The sequence below is a fragment of the Hetaerina americana genome, unplaced genomic scaffold (assembly GCF_022747635.1).
Source record: "Hetaerina americana unplaced genomic scaffold, ioHetAmer1.1.p SCAF_1164, whole genome shotgun sequence".
In the NCBI taxonomy this organism is placed as follows: Eukaryota; Metazoa; Arthropoda; class Insecta; order Odonata; family Calopterygidae; genus Hetaerina; species Hetaerina americana.
The window spans coordinates 5001-10000 of NW_027286253.1; the positions used below are offsets into that span (position 1 = coordinate 5001).

Below are 5000 nucleotides of genomic sequence, written 5' to 3' on the forward strand. Positions count from 1 at the left end.
GCTCCATTAATTTTAATCTGAATAATTATACATGAGAAATGCTACCTTGCATTTCGGTGATCAAAATTACGTAAAAATCGAATTGAAAAATGAAAATTTTTATCCTTGGAAGAAAAACGTTGAAACTTCGCACCGTGAATGTGAGTACGAAGAAAAAAAATCCCAAGGCCTAAAACTTTTGGAAATTGACATGGTTCTCCAACGCGGAGTAAATGTTATGGCTGGTTGAGAACCGACTTATCCGGAGCGAATCCCATCTGTCCACGGTGACTAACACGGTCAATAATAAGAACGGCTATTATTCCTTTACATGAAAGCCGTTTCCATGAGGATATCACTACCTTTTTATTAAATAAAGGCAATGAAGGGAACGTACAAGTCCAAACAAACGATTAAAAATTGCTTTTTTTTTGGATATTGCGAAATATGGGCGAGGGAAGGGGATATTTCCATGCCTGGCTTATAATGTCGAGGAAAATGAATTAAGTGTTAAGTAACGATATATATATGTTGAAAGGTTGACTTGGTTTGTAACTGATGTAACGATTTTTGCAATTCTTCCGGGAAAAAATCCGCAAGTGAAGCGAATTTAATGCGCAAATTATTCGCTGAAAACGAATAAATTACTTGGAAAAATTTTCTAAGTGCCGATTAATAATAATAAAGTAAGAAGTAAGGGTAAACTGGGAAGGACATGCAGAGAGAACGTAATCTTTGGAAAATGGTCGAAAATTTTCTAAGTCCCGCAAAAAATCGGCGTTTTGGACCAGTCTTTTTGCCCAGAATCTCCGAAAAACACCGGCGATTGCGCCATTCTGAGCAATGTCCAAGGGGATCCCAAAATGATTTTGACTTATATGTGGAGTATCGCATTGGCGAGTCCAACCGGTCAGCAAATGGCGAGGAAGTGATTCGGGGTTGGTTCTCGGTCTCTTCGGATCTCGCCCACCTCTACCTAGTCCCTTTTGGATTTGGAACACGAAAGTATAAATTTTCGGGCAAATACCGACGCCATGCGGGTTGCCGGGAAACCCCCGGTCGATTCCCGGTGTCGAGTGGGCTCGGAGTCGGTGAAAATTGAACGTTCTCCTCGCGAGAAAATCGAGCTAAGCGTGGTCCCGGTGGGTGATTCCGCCGGGAACATAGCCCATGCAAGCTCCCTGGTTGATCCTGCCAGTAGTCATATGCTTGTCTCAAAGATTAAGCCATGCATGTCTCAGTACTAACCGCTTTAAGGCGAAACCGCGAATGGCTCATTAAATCAGTTATGGTTCCTTGGATCTTACCCACACTTACATGGATAACTGTGGTAATTCTAGAGCTAATACATGAAACTCGTGCCTCGACCAGTGATGGAAGGGGTGCTTTTATTAGAACAAAACCAATCGGTCGGTCTTCCGTCCGTTGCCTTGGTGACTCTGAATAACTTTTGGCTGATCGCACGGTCTGAGCGCCGGCGACGCATCTTTCAAATGTCTGCCTTATCAACTTTCGATGGTAGGTTCTGCGCCTACCATGGTTGTAACGGGTGACGGGGAATCAGGGTTCGATCCCGGAGAGGGAGCCTGAGAAACGGCTACCACATCCAAGGAAGGCAGCAGGCGCGCAAATTACCCACTCCCGGAACGGGGAGGTAGTGACGAAAAATAACGATACGGGACTCATCCGAGGCCCCGTAATCGGAATGAGAACACTTTAAATCCTTTAACGAGGATCTATTGGAGGGCAAGTCTGGTGCCAGCAGCCGCGGTAATTCCAGCTCCAATAGCGTATATTAAAGTTGTTGCGGTTAAAAAGCTCGTAGTCGGAGGTGTGTCTCGGACGGTCGGTTCGCCGCTTGTCGGTGCTCAACTGGCCGGTCCGGACGTCCTGCCGGTGGGGTCCGCGAGGCTCCGTTATCCTTCTTTGGTCCTCTTCACCGAGTGCCTTGGTGGGCCGGCACGTTTACTTTGAACAAATTAGAGTGCTCAAAGCAGGCCGTTGGTCGCCTGAATACTGTGTGCATGGAATAATGGAATAGGACCTCGGTTCCATTTTGTTGGTTTTCAGAACTCGAGGTAATGATTAATAGGGACGGACGGGGGCATTCGTATTGCGACGTTAGAGGTGAAATTCTTGGATCGTCGCAAGACGAACCGATGCGAAAGCATTTGCCAAGAACGTTTTCGTTGATCAAGAACGAAAGTTAGAGGTTCGAAGGCGATCAGATACCGCCCTAGTTCTAACCATAAACGATGCCAGCTAGCCATCCGCCGAAGTTCCTTCTATGACTCGGCGGGCAGCTTCCGGGAAACCAAAGCTCTTGGGTTCCGGGGGAAGTATGGTTGCAAAGCTCAAACTTAAAGGAATTGACGGAAGGGCACCACCAGGAGTGGAGCCTGCGGCTTAATTTGACTCAACACGGGAAACCTCACCAGGCCCAGACACCGGTAGGATTGACAGAATAAGAGCTCTTTCTTGATTCGGTGGGTGGTGGTGCATGGCCGTTCTTAGTTGGTGGAGCGATTTGTCTGGTTAATTCCGATAACGAACGAGACTCTGGCCTGCTAACTAGGCGTCGGAATCTATTATGCTTCCGACGTAGCTATCTTCTTAGAGGGACAGGCGGCTCCTAGCCGCACGAGATTGAGCAATAACAGGTCTGTGATGCCCTTAGATGTTCTGGGCCGCACGCGCGCTACACTGAAGGAATCAGCGTGTCCTCCCTGGCCGAAAGGCCCGGGTAACCCGCTGAACCTCCTTCGTGCTAGGGATTGGGGCTTGCAATTGTTTCCCATGAACGAGGAATTCCCAGTAAGCGCGAGTCATAAGCTCGCGTTGATTACGTCCCTGCCCTTTGTACACACCGCCCGTCGCTACTACCGATTGAATGATTTAGTGAGGCCTTCGGACTGGTGCGCGGCGCTCGCCGCCTCAACACCGGTGGCGCCGATGTTGCTGGAAAGATGGCCAAACTTGATCATTTAGAGGAAGTAAAAGTCGTAACAAGGTTTCCGTAGGTGAACCTGCGGAAGGATCATTACAGCTTTCGATTATAAAATCGTAGCTTTGGAACGAATTGGTGAAGAGAAAAAGGGACAAAGAAGGCGAGCAGTCGGGTGCCCGGCTTTCAAAAGCCGGCTTTAAAAGACACACGCCCAACTCGCTCGCAAAGAAGGGAAAAAATTCCCAGTTTGTATGTTTCGATGAAACGAATTTTTTACATAAAATGAAATGAAAGAAAGAAATTCTAAACGGTGGATCACTCGGCTCGTGGATCGATGAAGAACGCAGCTAACTGCGCGTCGAATTGTGAACTGCAGGACACATGAACATCGACGTTTCGAACGCACATTGCAGCCCTCGGATTTTGTTCCCGGGCTACGCCTGGCTGAGGGCCGGCAATTCAGTTCGCGAACGGAAACGTTTGCGTACTGGGGCGACGAGCATCCCTCGCTGGGATGGATCGTCGCCCGGATTGATAGGGGGCTCTGCGGGAGATTGGGCGAGACCCGTCCCCGCCGGTCGAGGTGAGACGCTTCGTTATTTTTTGACGGCGTTCGCCTGCGGATCGGTGGGGGCTCGGTTATTACTCCCTCTCCACGGGCAACTATATCATTTGGGCCGACCTCAGAGCAGGTGAGACCACCCGCTGAATTTAAGCATATTAATAAGCGGAGGAAAAGAAACTAACCAGGATTCCCTTAGTAACGGCGAGCGAACAGGGATCGACTCCAGGGCCAAAGCTCGCGCCCCCCGCGGGGCGCCGAGCGCTGTGGCGTTTGGGAGCGTCCAATTTCCCGAGGGGCGCCGGAGAGTCCAAGTCCCTCTTGAACGGGGCCACGGCCCGGAGAGGGTGCCAGGCCCGTGCGACCTCCGCGCTTGCCTCCCGGGAGGGGCGCTCCTCAGAGTCGGGTTGCTTGAGAGTGCAGCCCAAAGTCGGTGGTAAACTCCACCTAAGACTGAATACGGCCACGAGACCGATAGCGAACAAGTACCGTGAGGGAAAGTTGAAAAGCACTTTGAAGAGAGAGTTCAAGAGTACGTGAAACCGTTTGGGAGTAAACGGGTGGTACCCGAAATTTCGAAAGGGGAGATTCAGGTCTCGCCGGCGACGGGCGAGGGTCGCTTGACGGATGGCGCGCCGGCGGGCGGGGGGTGACCCCCGTCACAGGCGCGTCACCCGGTGGCCCTCGAATGTTCGTCGTCGGTGTGACGCACTTCTCCCCGAGTAGGACGTCGCGACCCGTCGGACGCCGGCCCCAAGGGCCCGGGTGGAGTCCCGCCCCGCTCTCGAGCGGAAAAGGACCCCGGGATCCCAGGCCGGATGTCCGACGGTAGGAAGCGAAAGTCGACGCGCCGCAAGGCGTCCGGCCCTCCGCGAGCACCCTCGGGGGTTAGGGTTCCGGACCCGGTCCGATCCCTTTCCCACCGTGGGGCTGTCCGCGAACCGTGAGGTGTCCTCGGACGGCGTCGAAAGTTTCGAGTCCGCGACGCTACGGCTTGGATGGTCCACCCGACCCGTCTTGAAACACGGACCAAGGAGTCTAACATGCGCGCGAGTCGTTGGGTCGGACACGCTCCGCTAAACCCATAGGCGCAATGAAAGTGAAGGCCGCCGTTCCGGCGGCCGAGGGAGGACGGGGTCGTTCGCTCGCTCCGGCGGGCGTCGGTCCCCGCACCCCCGGGGCGTCTGATCCCTCATTGCGAGGGGAGGCGCACCCAGAGCGCACACGTTGGGACCCGAAAGATGGTGAACTATGCCTGGCCAGGACGAAGTCAGGGGAAACCCTGATGGAGGTCCGTAGCGATTCTGACGTGCAAATCGATCGTCGGAGCTGGGTATAGGGGCGAAAGACTAATCGAACCATCTAGTAGCTGGTTCCCTCCGAAGTTTCCCTCAGGATAGCTTGCGCTCGGAGGAGAGTCTCATCCGGTAAAGCGAATGATTAGAGGCCTTGGGGCCGAAACGGCTTCAACCTATTCTCAAACTTTAAATGGGTGAGAACTCCGGCTTGCTC

At 52.5% G+C, this 5000-nt stretch overlaps 3 non-coding genes across 3 annotated transcripts in view; all 3 read left to right on the forward strand.

Moving 5' to 3' along the window:
* Positions 1-1157: 1157 nt before the first annotated feature.
* Positions 1158-3022, forward strand: LOC139685579 (small subunit ribosomal RNA). Its single transcript, XR_011700186.1, has one exon. It is a non-coding gene; the product is annotated as a small subunit ribosomal RNA (ribosomal RNA).
* Positions 3023-3225: 203 nt separating this feature from the next.
* Positions 3226-3380, forward strand: LOC139685571 (5.8S ribosomal RNA). Its single transcript, XR_011700179.1, has one exon. It is a non-coding gene; the product is annotated as a 5.8S ribosomal RNA (ribosomal RNA).
* Positions 3381-3604: 224 nt separating this feature from the next.
* LOC139685575 (large subunit ribosomal RNA) overlaps positions 3605-5000 on the forward strand; it is a 4116-nt gene continuing 2720 nt past the window's right edge. Inside the window, exon 1 of the ribosomal RNA XR_011700183.1 lies at positions 3605-5000. This exon is cut by the window's right edge and continues 2720 nt beyond it. This is a non-coding gene — a ribosomal RNA (large subunit ribosomal RNA).